Consider the following 13479-nt stretch of genomic DNA (forward strand, 5'->3'; position numbering starts at 1 on the left):
AATGATTTTTTTTCCCACTTCATTGTCTGATTATTTTAAAAGTTACATCAATTTCTGGGAGGGGAGGTTAATATTGGCCTAGAATCATTTTCTGTTCTTCACTTGCAACCTTTCTGGGGTCATGTTTTAAGTGGAACTCTTAAAAATAGCATATAGCTGGATTTTATTTTAAGACTAGCATGGCGATTTGTCTTTGTAACTGGTAGGTTCAGTTCATCAACATCTACTGTGATTCCCTATGTATTTGGACTCATTTACACCTTCATCTTGTTATTCTTGTTTACAGTACTTTTTCTTTGCTTATTCCTCACTTACTTTCTTATTTTGCATTCCACTAGATACCTTGTCCTCTGTGTTTGAAAGTTACACTCTTCTGTTTTCGTGTGTGACTATGTGCAAGTGCTCTTTTAAAAAATTGTGATTAATCAAAAAAAAAAATTGTGATTAAAATGCCTTTTCCCTTACATTCTCTTCACACACACACCTGACAGCTGACACTTCCCAACAAAGGAAGAGCCACAGAAGCCTTGGTCCTGGGGCCTCCATGAGCAGGGGCGGGGTGGGGTTCCTCTCCCCCCTACCTGCTTCTCCCTCACACACACCTGGACCACCTGCAGATGCTCTGCAGTTCCAGACACTCATGCTTATATTTCCCAAATGGTCCCCCGTCTGTCTGCCAGTCACTGCTTCCTGCATTGCAGGCCTCCTGCATCTCTGAGTCTCCCCAAAGCACATCCTTGACCACCTGTTTCAGCAAGAATCTCCTCTTAGCAACACTCTCAGTCCTTGCAGCCCTGAAAAGGTTTTCTTTCCTTCACTGTCATTCAGCATGAATGGTTAGCTGAGTACAGAATTCCATGCTGAGAGTTACTTAATCTCACCACTTTGAAGATGCTGTTTTATTTCTCTGACTTTTTTTTTTTTTTTTTGCTGGGGAGAGGGGTGGGCATGCTTAGTATCAAAAGGCATGTTGTCAATTTATCATTTATAAGACCTTTAAAAAAAAGATCTCATTACTTTTAAGATCCATCTTTTGGGTTCTGAGGATTCAACAAAACCTTTAGGTGTTTAGCTATTTTTATCATCTAATTCAGGCTCACCGTGCTTTCTCACATGTTTCACCGGTTCTGGGAAGCAATGCTTCTGCTTTTCTGCAGTAACTCCTGACTGCACCTCAACCTCTGCCACCACTCAGGAGAGATCCTCAGACCTGTGTTCCACTTCACCGATTGTCTCTTCAGCTGAATCTAACCAGCTCTGCAATCAATCAGTCCTTTGAGGTTCTTTTTTTTTTTTGTCCAAGTTCACCTTGTTTTTTCCCTGGTGCTATTTTTTTTTTCTCATTATTGGTTTTCAGTACTTTTATACCTCTTAATAGTGACTCTGGGGGGATTTTATCAGTGGCAATCCTGTCTGGTCTGAATTTCAGGCTTGTCTCCAAAGAGCTATTTTATCTCTGCTTCAACAAGGCCTTAGGAGAAAGCAACAGTGAGGACAAATTTTTAGAGGCAGTATCATCTCTGGTTAAACATTTCCAGCCTCTCCTGCCTCAGGAGAAATCAGATAAGCTCTCTTATCATCTCCACGCCCCCCAACTAGCAGTCCTTTTAGCGCAGGTTTTACATGGGAGTATGGAGGGGGATTCCATTCCCTCCACCCAGCTCCCACCTGGACAGAAAAGCCAAAGACCCAAGACCCAGACTCTGGATGACGAAGACACTGACTCCACAGGGCCAGCTTATATCTGCATCCCTGCCACTCACCCCTCTCCCCGGGGGCTTATGGCCTCTGGCAATCTCTTTTACTACCCTGCAAGCCCAGCTATGCTTTTTAGAGAATGCTTATTTGGGCTTCCCTTGTGGTTCAGCTGGTGAAGAATCTGCCTGCAAAGTGGGAGACCTGGGTTCCATCCCTGGGTTGGGAAGATACCCTGGAGAAGGGAAAGGCTACCCACTCCAGTATTCTGGTCTGGAGAATTCCATGGACTGCATAGTCCATGGGGTCGCAAAGAGTCAGACACAACTGAGCAACTTTCACTTTTCGAGAAGGAAATGGCAACCCACTCCAGTACTCTTGCCTGGAAAATTCCATAGACGGAGGAGCCTAGTAGGCTACAGTCAATGGTATCACAAAGAGTCATACAGGACTGAGCAACTTCACTTCTCTTATTAACTCCATCTAACATAAAATCTTCAGATCACCTCATCTTAAATTTTAAAGGCAACCTCTAATTCTTTTTTTTAACACAGAAAAACTAAGAGAAAAATTGGTAACTGAAAGATATATTCAGAAATAATCTAATTCATGTTCTAAGAGGATGGAAATAACTGACTTCCTATTTTCAAGAAACAACGCTATTCATTTTAAAGAAAGCTAAAATACCAAAAATAGAAATGTACTCTATTCCAAGCCTTGGCTTATTCATTGGCCATTTCAGATTCAATTTCTTTGCCTAAGGAAAAATAAATAAATAAATAAACCACTGACATGTTTTTGTGTTTCTCCAAAATAATAGTCTTTGGAAAAGTTAGGTACATAAATAGATCTAAATCTTCTCGCCTCATCAGTGAAGACAATACCCCACAAGGTAGGTATTAGGAACCCTGACTCCTCAAGACACACACAGGCCATTCAGACATGCAGAGTTCTTCCTGCATCAGACATGGGGCTCCCAGGGAGCGGGATCAATGGTTTCCCACTGCATTCAGTTGAACCACAGCACATCCATGCTCCTGAGCATCTCTGAATACAGGTTCCGCTAAATATTGGTCAGGTGGGAACCACCCACTGACACCACATCGCAACAGCACAGGTACCTTGGTGGAGGAAAAGAACGCACGCCATGCAGTCTTACTAGGGAAAGGTATTTTCCTTGGTTTTTCAGTTTTTACACTATTGCAAACATTGCCTTTCTTAAGTTTCATTCTCTGTTTGTTGCTGGTGACACCGACAAGTAATTGATCTCTGTTGGGTGATTCCTGTGCCCACCCCCCCACTCCCCTGGCAACCTTGCCTGTCTCTACTAACACTGTAGATTAAAAAATTTTTTCTACACATGTAAGCATATTGCCTATAGATCCTGTTCCTTTCTTTCCCATCTTTCTATCTTCAGCTTCACTTTTCTTGAGTGTTGGCACGCAGGACCGCCAACACCATGCATGAGAGGAGTGTCAGCAAGCACCCCATTCTTTCTCATCTCAAAGTGAAATACCTGGGTGTCTTGCTATTTGGTGTGATGCTCAGTATAGAGCTCCTGAAGGCACCCCTTTCATCAGGTTCTTGATTATCCTCTTAGCTTAGTGTTGTTAAACTATGTTTTCCTAGAAATTGACTTATACTGCTAAAAGTTGCAAAATCATTGCCACGTTGGGATGAAAAAGGAGGTCTAGTATGTACAGTGCCGTGCAGCCCCCTCCCCTGGATCCTCCAGGTTCTAATAAACACCTAGGACCCTGGTTGGCTGTTATTGAGCACAAGTTTTTCATGAAAACCACTCATCTTTTCAGTGTCACCACATCTGTAGTAAAGTCCCATTTGACAATATTATTTTCCCTTTTCATGACCAATTTTCCTTGATACGTGTCACCATGACTTATCTTTTTTAAAAATGAAGCTCTGGCTTTGTTGAACTTCTCTGCGAGCTCCTCCTGCATTTGCAGCGAGGGGATTCCTTTCTGCTGGGACAGCATTTGCTCATGGGCAGAAATGCCATGGACAGCGGAGCCTGGTGGGCTACAGTCCCAGGGGTTCCAAGAGTCAGACACCACTTAGCAACTAAAACACCACCACTGGTAAGATGTGACCCTTCCACAAACCTTTTGCAAAGGCTCATCTTTGATGAAGGAACTTTGCAGTCAAAGACTGCTGCCTCTAGGACAGGGCGACGGTGGCGGGAGGCAGGGACCTTTCACTAGGACAAGTGGTGACTCGGCCTCACCTGGTTTCTTTCTACAGTCAGTCACTGTGGACTACAGGCCAGGCTCTACAATGCTGGCGGGGGTACAACAGAGAACCAGCGCTGGGGGGAAAAGTCCGCACTGTCGGTCACCAAAGTCAGGGGCAAGACTACACTTTATAATGTAATTTATTATATATTGTAACAGAAGCCCCAAGTTGGAAATTACCCGAGTGCCCCTCCAGAGTGACACGTGGAGAACATACAACACAGGGATGACCCACCACAGCCCCAGAGCACGGGCTGACCTCATGTTCACACGTAATGTCAAGTGGAGACCCAAAGAGCAACACGCATGTGAATCCACTCCCCCACGAGTTCACCCATGGGCGGAGGGACCCGTGAGCTAAAGGTCAGGAGGGCAGTGACCCTCCGGGAGGGGCAACAGCTGAGGGGCACCAGGTGAGCTGCTGGGGGATCACATTTCTTGGTCTGCTGGTTAAACAGGGTGCTGCCCCATGGACCATTGCTAAGCTGTAGACACAACGGTGCGTTTTTCAATATTTGTATTTTACCTTAGTAAAGAGTTTTACTTGAGTAAGGACTTTCTGGTGGCTCAGATGGTGAAGTGTCTGCCTACAATGTGAGAGACCCAGGTGGGTCGGGAAGATCTCCTGGAGAAGGAAATGGCAACCCACTCCAGTATTCTTGCCTGGAAAATCCCATGGACGGAGGAATCTGGTAGGCTACAGTCCACGGGGTTGCAAAGAGTCGGACACAACTGAGTGACTTCACTTTAGTAAAGAGTTAATTGCATATAAATATACGTATGCCAGCTTGGTAGGAGAATAAGTGCACGTGGCTCTGGAAGGAGCATCTCTGATGCCTGGCGGGTCTACACTGGCTCAGCCACTCCTGTACCACTCAGCTTGCTCACGTGCGCTGACCACGCAGCTCCTGTGAGAGAGGAAGCGGACACAAGGTCCTGGCGGGCGGACACGTCCTGCCTTAACTCCCCACAGCCTGCACTGTCCCTGGTGGCTTCTGACAGCAGACTGTTCAGAACAAGGCTTGGGGCTTCCAACCTAAGAGGGAAGAAGTGGCTGGGCCTGGCCATGGCTACTGCCACCCCATCCACGCCCCGACGTGTCATTGAGACTGCCGGTTCAGCGTCAGTCACCCGGTCACTCTCCTGTACTGACCTTCCCCCGATCACTGTGGTTACTACAAAATTCCCCACAGGATTATCTTCCTTTCTTATGACTACAAGTGGTCTAGAATTCCCAGGGAAATGAAAACATACTCAACAGAAACAAAGTTACCTTTAATTCCTATGCAGGGTGAGTCTTAATTAAAAAGGAAATCGGTTTTGCTACAGTTGAGTTGAACCTTTTAACCACTGAATGAAAAGTGCCAGGAAAAGGTACCACCTGGGCTGAGGGCCAGAACCTGATCTCTCATGGTTCTGCATGAAATGAGTGGGCCAGTTCCTCCCATCAGAAGGGGTCAGAGTCTAGGATCGACTCTTTCTCTGCCTAAAAGCAAAGGCAGGAGGAGACGAGGGCTGTGGACTCAGCCTGGAAGGGGCTACGGCCAGCCAGACCCCCTGCTCAAGCACCACCCTCTCGGCTCCCATGCCCCTGCCTCGAGGACACACGGTCAGGGAAGTAGGAGGTTAGCCGCATCAAGCGCTCGTGCTCCTCAGCCCCACAGAGTCTGGCTAAAAGGAGCGGGGATGGAATGCCAGTTACCCTCCTGCCACTAAGGAACACTCTTGCTCACAAAGCACAAAATCCACCTCTTTTCGGAGGCAGCACATTGTTCAAACCAAAAAGAATGTTTTGGCTCCTGGTTAAGGGCGCGTCAGTGATATGCTCAGCTGCCCCACGAGTCAGTCTAACTCCTCAGCTCGGCCGGGAGGTAAGGATGCTCATGGCGAATTCTCCTCCAGGAACGAGCATAGGCACCTGAGAAGGGCCCGGTCCAGCGAGGCCCTGCGTGGGTGACAGACAGCAGAGAACAGGTGGCACTGAGGCCAATCTAACTGGCATGCGGGTGAAGGTGCTAGGGGGAGAGTAGATGCCCGAGCCCTCTGCCAAGGGTCACTCCAGAGCCCTGGGCCCTGCTGACCAGAGGACGGCCCACATGCGGCAGCGTGGCCACGAGTGACTATCAGTTCCCAGCAGTAGCCAGGCTGGAGGGAATCCCACCGTCACTTGGCTTTGGAATTTTATTTTTCATGTTTATATTTGATGCTCGAGGAATCCAGGCTACTTGAGGCGGAATCATAATACACTCACAGAACTCGCGCACTAGAAAATCACCTCTCCATTAGCCCAACAGGACGGGCATCTACCGTGGGCTGCAGTTCTAGGCACCAGGACTGCCTGGGGAAACCAAGCAGACGTGTCCCTGCACTGGGAGAGCTTATGCTCCGGTGACAGAAATGACAGAGTCAGTCACACATGCGACACATCAGGTGGTAATCGTGCAGAGAAGTGGGATGGCTCATGGGGCTGTCACTGCACAGACCTGAGGACAGTGGGTGGAGTGGCCACGTGGCTGTCTGGGAACCAGTTCCCCTGGGAGAACCACAGTGCATGCAAAGGCCCTGTGGCCGGAGCACGCCCAGGAAACAGAGGGCAGCGGCGTGACCGAAGCAGAGGGTGGGGCCAGCAGTGATGCAGAGGGAAGGCGGGGCCTTGGAGGGTCTTAATGCAGGGTGGCACGACCTGCCCTGGGAACAGACCAGAAGGTGAGGGTGAGGACAGAGCAGGAAGACCACCCAGAGCCAGCGACATACGCCAGGGGATGAGGGTTCGCACCCAGCCAGCCTGGGGGGACGGGGTGAGTGGACGGAGCTGGTAGGTTTGCCGTCATGAAGGATACACGCATGAGAAAGCATGGAGCGAAGGATAAACCAAGGTGTGTTGCCTGGAAGATGGAGCCACCTGGCCTAGTTTCATTTTACATGAAACTGAAGCCCCGGGAAGACAAAGTCATGTCCAAGGTCACATCACTTACTCTGGGGATTAGAACCCTTCCCCCACCACCCCAAGTTGCAGCTCAGGGGAGACCCTGGTGGATCACTTAGCCCACAGGCAGATGCCCTCTGGCTCCTCTGAGCTCTCGGAGGTGTGGGCAGACAGTGCCCCCAGGGACCCAAGCAAGGTATAGTGAGGGGTGGGGGCTAGGAAGAGAGCACAGGCCCTGCTCAGGGAGGTGACTGCAGTCCACGGCTGCCACCAAGAAACAAATCCAGTGGGCCCGGAAATCCCCATTGTCCCCAAGAGAGCTCAAAATCTAGATTTTTAACAATAGCTTTTCCAATTTTAAAAGGTGGCTCAGTGGTTTAGCCAGATGGGGCTGGACAAACCTCATGTGTTGGTCAAGTCCCCTCCATGCGGGTGCGGCCCCAGCCAGGAACCAGTCTCAAGTCAGCCTGAAACACATCTGGTTCACTCACACCTCAGCCAGGGTCAGGGCACAACATTAAAGCCCTGAGACTAAGATGGTCTTTTATTCCAACTTTGAGGCCAGCAGATGATGTTCACAATCACAACAGCTAGCTGATCACTTCCAGCACGGCCTCTCTGACCAACACGAAGGCAGCTGCCGGTCACTCTGGGATCCCTGTTAACCGGGTTGATGCTGCTCTACGTGCAGTACTGACATGAGGCCGCGCACTCAGAAAAATTCTCTCCAAATACTAACCAATGATCCTTTCAAAGTTACATGGAATATAACCAAGTGTTGCCAACAGCCAGGGCACACCTGACGCCAGCAAGCAGGCAAACACCAGGACACTGGACCAGGCAGGGTTTGGAGACGGGCCGCTATTGCAGCCTTGCTAAAATAATCCAACATAGAAATTACAAAACCTTTATAAATTACAGTTGCTCTGAGTTGCTGAGCGGGTGGGAGAGACACATCACCCATGGCACTTAAGGGAAACAGGCCATGTGTGTCTGGCCTTTGGCCGTGGGAGTCGGCCTGCGGGTCTCAGGAAACTCACCTGAACTTTTGAGCCTAAGGAAACAGTCTCCAAGGAAGTCCCCAGGTTAATTTTTGGTAATGCCAAATGGCCCTCTTGCCCAGGCTCTCTGCCTTAGAATTAAATATTTACTTTCCCATATGCTTTCTGCCCAATATCTATTTTCCATATCTGTTACACTGGGCCATTCTGATGGTGCTGCTTTTAGGCAGGAATCTCTCCAGAGCAGGACCCTGCTTCTTGCTTCTTGCCCTGAACATGCAATTTGTAAGGTGCACCCGAGTCAGTCCAAAAGTACTTTCTAAGGTGACATCTCAGTAGGGGGACACTCATGAACTGCCATTAGTCAACTGTCCCTGACCTACAGAATGGGCACTTCGCAGGGTTCAACACAACAGTGTCTCTAAATGATCAGGAAAAGCAGAGGCATCAATGTTCAGGAGGGAGAAGGCAATGGCAAACCACTCCAGTACTCCTGCCTGGAAAATCCCACAGATGGAGGAGCCTGGTAGGCTATAGTCCATGGGGTCATGAAGAGTCGGACACGACTGAGTGACTTCACTTTAACTTTTCACTTTCATGCATTGGAGAAGGAAATGGCAACCCACTCCAGTGTTCTTGCCTGGAGAATCCCAAGGACAGAGGAGCCTGGTGGGCTGCCGTCTATGGGGTCCCACAGAGTCGGACACAACTGACGTGACTTAGCAGCAGCAGCAGCACCAGCAGCAATGTTCAGGGAACAGCAGCCATATCCAGACCAGCGCTGTTCAGGAGAACTCTCTGTGGCAAGGGAACGGACTGGAATCTGCACTGACCACCACGTGGCACTGGGCACTGAAATGTGGCTTTGTGACTAAGACATGAACTTCCATTTTATTAAAGTTTCAACACTTCTGTGTGGCTACCCTATTGGACAGTTCTAGACAGAAGCTTTTGCAGACACGAGTGAGGTTCACTCGTCTGCAGTGTATGAAGGCCCGGCACACAGGAGATGGTGGAGAAAGATGTGAGATGAAAGCACGATCTTCACACTCACTGCCATGCTTCACACTGACTCCCCACCTTCCTTCCACTGAAGCTCTTCATTTCCAGATCGAGGTGTTCCCTTGGAGTGTGGAATTACAAAGCCTGTTGGTGAACATTGAGAAGGCTGTGCCCACATCACCCAGCAGCTGGGCAGCAGGAACTAGCCTAATGACTGCCTGACCTGCTGGGCCTCCATATTCTTACCCACTGGATGGACACCCGAGACAGAGATCAAAGTTGTGAATCCGTTTCTAAACGGTAATCCTTAAAAATCAAGTTGGGCTGAGCTTCAGTTGTCCGGTGAGACAGCTGGAAAAAATGTACCAGGTTGCTGGTCTGCCTCATTTCATCCACATTTATTCTGTTACGTTCAAAGTTAGTTGCTCAGTTGTGTCTGACTCTTTGCAACCCCATGGACTGTAGACCAGCAGGCTCCTCTGTCCATGGGATTTTCCAAGCAAGAATACTGGACTGGGTTGCCATGCCTTCCCAGCTACTAAGTAAACCAGTATTCCAATCAAATTGTTTGCATTCAACCACTTACATGGAATTTGGTGCTATATCATCACTATAGCCTATTGACCTAGGGCCCCCTTCAGCAAAGAGCATAATTGCTCAAGTGTGACTCAATGATTCAGGATTTATTTAAAACTCCCCCATCACCAAAAAATATTCATGCACCAAGATACCAATCTAATCCCTTACTCTCTGTAGAGACGTTCAAAGGCAGACTCCTAACTCTGAAAGAGTTCTGTTACAGCACGTTACCTCCGGCTCTACACACAGGACACTGTTTCTAGTCCCAGAAACACCTTTCTCATTCCCCCCAACCCAATCTCAACTGGCCCAGAAACCCTGCACGGCTCCACCATCTGCCTCCAGCTTTCCTCCTTCACTTAAACAGAGGGATGTGGCATGTTTAGGACCTCAGAACTGGAAGCTTCTTCCTGGAAGGAACACGAACTGGCTGGCTGTGGCGGGGCTGACCTCTGGAGAGTTCACAAAGGAGTGAAGATGTCACCAGAGAGCAGCTCACTGCAGGGTCACCAGGACTTCCTGGTGTCGGGTTAAATGGAAGTCAAGACGACCCAGCACAGAGGACAGCATCAGGGGACGCAAGGTGCTCCCCAGCCACGTGGCTCGTGAGTAAAGCACATAGCTGCCCTTCTGGAAAGGCTGGACCAAAGACATTAGTCTCTGGGGACATTCAACAGTCAAAAAGGTCTGATGAGCTCTCCAGCTGTCCCCAACTCCAGAAAATGCCCGGACAGTTTCAGCACACCAGGCAAAACCTGGGAGGTTCCCAAGAGCCTGCAAAGTTTCATTTCCTTGGTGCTTCCTAGGCTGATGACCTCCGACCTCCAGGAGTTATTGCCAAACTGCCTTCCCTTTGCACAAGGTACCCGTATTTCCCAGCACCTACCAGGAGCCTGCCTGACCCCATTGTGAGTGGGTGGTTCTATCTCCAGGCCACAGATAAGGAAATCCGAGTTCAGAGAGGTTGAGAACCCTGAGCAGAGGGTCCATGTCGTGGCAGGGGGTGGGACCCAGATTCTGGTACGTGGCAAGGCTGCGTCTGCAGCGGGCTGGCTGGAGGCAAACCCAGACCCCACCTCCCTCCTGGCCTCTGAACACCCTAGAAACTCTCGCAACAGTAACCTCTCACACCTGTGGCCCACTCCCATGCGTGCTGGGTCTCCACGGCTTCTCTCTCCAGCAGCCCCTCTTTCCGACGTGGACCTGCACCCCGGAGTTTAAACAGCCTGGCCGACTCTCCACGATGCGGGCTTGCGGAAGCCAACCCCTTGACCATGATACCACCCAAGCTACAGATTTTTATCTGCCATCTGGGGAGGGCTCTCTGAGGCTTCCCAGACGCTGCACTGGAAAGCGCGGACCCCATCCCGCCCTCCCCAGCCTAGAGCGAGGCTGGGTGCCCCGGGCAGGAGCCAGACCGGGTGCCAGCGCTGGGCGGCCGTGCCGGGGATGCGGCTTCCTCCGGGCCTGGCACTGCCAGCCCATTCATCGTCCCCGGCCCGGCGCCCTCGCGCCGGGTCCGCGCGGCCAGCCAGGAAAACGGCGCCCCCCGGCCCCGCCGCCAGGGGGAGCAGAGAGTCGCCTGCCGCCCCTCCGGGAAGTTGCCACCGCGGCCCGCCGGGCGTCTGGCACTGGACGGTCCAGGTCCCCGCACGGCAGGCCAACCCCCCCCCCCCCGCCCCCGCCCGGGGCCCACCCCGCCCCGTCGGCGCCGATCGGTCCCGCAGAGCCGGGGCTGCAGCCCGAAGTGGGCGCGCTCAGCCCCGGCCCCCATTCAATCCCGCCCCCTCTCCCCGCCGGCCTCCGCCGCCTTCCGCCACCGCCCCCCCCCCCCCCCCCCCCCCGCCCAGACTCCAGCCCGGCAACGTCATCCGGCCGCTTCCCGAAGCTTAACCCCTTCCTCCGCCAGCTGCGCGCCGCCCCGCCCCGCCGCCAACTTTCTTCGCCCAACTTCGCAGCGCGCGGGCCGGCCCGACGGCCAGGCGGAGACGGAGGGTGGGAGGGAGCGGCGGCCACGTCGCGCCGCGGGGCCGCGGCCGGTCCCGCCGACGGCGAGGACGTGGGGTCCACACCGCGGGCGCACTCGGTCGACGCCCCCCGGCATGGGGTTCGGGTCCGGCACACGCCTCACCCCCAACCCGGGGCCCACCGGGACCCCCCCGCCAGGGTCCGCGACCGCGGCGACGGCGGGCGGCACCGCCGCCGGGGGAGGGGCCGCCAAGGAGACGTGTCACTCCCGGCGCGGCCCGGCCCGGCCCGGCCCGGCCCCGGCGCCCCGACGGCCCGCCCGCGCGCCGCCGCTGCAGGGCCCGGCCAAGTTTCTTACCTGCAGCCGGAGACGCGGGAGGGAGAGCGAGAGGGCAGGAGCCGCAGCCGCCGCCGCCGCGGAACCGGGAGAGAGAGGAGCCGGCCAAGCCTCCGCCGAGAAGCCGCCCCCCAAGCAGCTGCAGGCGCCTCGATCCCGACGCTGCCCGCCCCGTCCGCCGTCCGCTCTGGCCGCTAGCTGGCTGCGTGCGCGCGTGTGGAGTCGTGGCACTTTCTGCCTCGGAGCTGGCGAACGGCCCCCTCCGCAGGGATCACCGCCTCCTGCCTTCCCCACCCGGGCCAGCCATTCATCGAGCCGCCTTTCCCCATTGGCTCGCACCCCGCCACTCCGCTGGCCGCTGGCCAGTCAGAGCGCCGGCGGCCGAGCCGCGGCGGCGCCCATTGGGCAGGAAGGCGGACCTCCGCCTCGGCCAATGGGAGAGGGGAGGAGCTGCGGGGCGCCGCGGGGGCGGGGCCGGGGCGAGGGGCGGGGCCGCGCGGTGCGGCGCTCGGCCCCTACGCGGGGGCGGGGCGGGGCGGGGCGGGGCCGGGACGCTCGGCCACACGCAAGGGAGGGGGCGCCGGCCGGCCCCGCCCACTCCGGGCGCCGGCCCCGCGCGCGGGTGCCGACCAGGGCCAGGCTCTGGGCCGGCGGGGCCGCGGAGGTTCGAATCCAGGAGGTGCTCCGCCCGCGCCCCTGGCCTGCTCTGGGCTGATGTGGCGGTGGGTGTCGCCCTGAGCAGATGGTTGCGCAACACGGGAACCGTAGGGAGAAATGCTTCGTCTAAAAACCAGCTAACTTCCCCCCGCAGCAGCGCCCCCTCCGGGCGCTGGATGAGAGGACAAGTCCTGCCGGCTGTCAGTCCCGAGAGGGCTCGTCCCTGTGTTCATTGCAATCGGCCCCAGAAAGAATTTTCTCGAGTAAATGGAGGATCGAGGGCGGAAAGGGTGGAAAGTCCAGACGACGCGCAGGGGAATGGAGGGCGGGCCTCACTTGCACCCATTTTCAGGGCGGTTACATCGAGGCACGGTCCAGATCTCAGCTGGCAGCAGGGCCGCAATTGCAGTTCTATTTATGACTGCAAGGAGATTCAACCCGTCCATCATAAAGGAAATCAGTCCTGAATATTCATTGAAAGGACTGATGCGGAAGCTGAAACTCCAATCCTTTGGCCATCTGATGTGAAGAACTGACTCATTAGAGAAGCCCCTGATGCTGGGAAAGATTGAAGGCAGGAGGAGGAGACGACAGAAGATGAGATGGTTGGACGGCATCACCGACTCGATGGACTTGAGTTTGAGCAAACCCCGGGAGTTGGTGCTGGACAGGGAAGCCTGGCGTGCTGCAGTCCATGGGGTCGCAAAGAGTCCGACACAACTGAGCCACTGAACTGAACTTACGGCCTTTATGCCGCTCTGTGGGGAGGAGAGAGGTCAGAGCCAAATAAACTTGCCCACTTCCCAGAAAACTGAGCAAACCGGGCTTCCTTTTGGGACTTCCTCCCTGACCCCCATCCCAGCCCCACCCCCACACCACTCCCAGCCCCATATAAGCCAACACTCTCTTCATACCAAATAAATCTTTCAGTTAAGATAATTTTAGGCCTGGTGTTTAACCATGATATCAGTGCCGCTTAAAAGCTAACTCAAACTTGAGCCAAAGCCAATTTCTTTGAAATTAAGGTTTCTGAGAGGCCAAGGGGTCTGCTGCAGGCTGTTCTGC

General features: G+C 53.5%; 1 protein-coding gene across 2 annotated transcripts in view; it reads right to left on the reverse strand.

Moving 5' to 3' along the window:
• The window catches only part of RRBP1 (ribosome binding protein 1), a 46953-nt gene extending 35019 nt beyond the window's left edge, over positions 1 to 11934 (reverse strand). For both annotated transcript variants that reach the window (XM_061126402.1, XM_061126400.1), the window contains exon 1: positions 11779 to 11934. The gene's annotated coding sequence lies outside the window, so the exon portion shown is untranslated. The remainder of the gene's footprint in view (positions 1 to 11778) is intronic.
• Positions 11935 to 13479: the final 1545 nt, after the last annotated feature.

This window comes from Dama dama, chromosome 23 (assembly GCF_033118175.1).
Source record: "Dama dama isolate Ldn47 chromosome 23, ASM3311817v1, whole genome shotgun sequence".
Taxonomy (NCBI): Eukaryota; Metazoa; Chordata; class Mammalia; order Artiodactyla; family Cervidae; genus Dama; species Dama dama.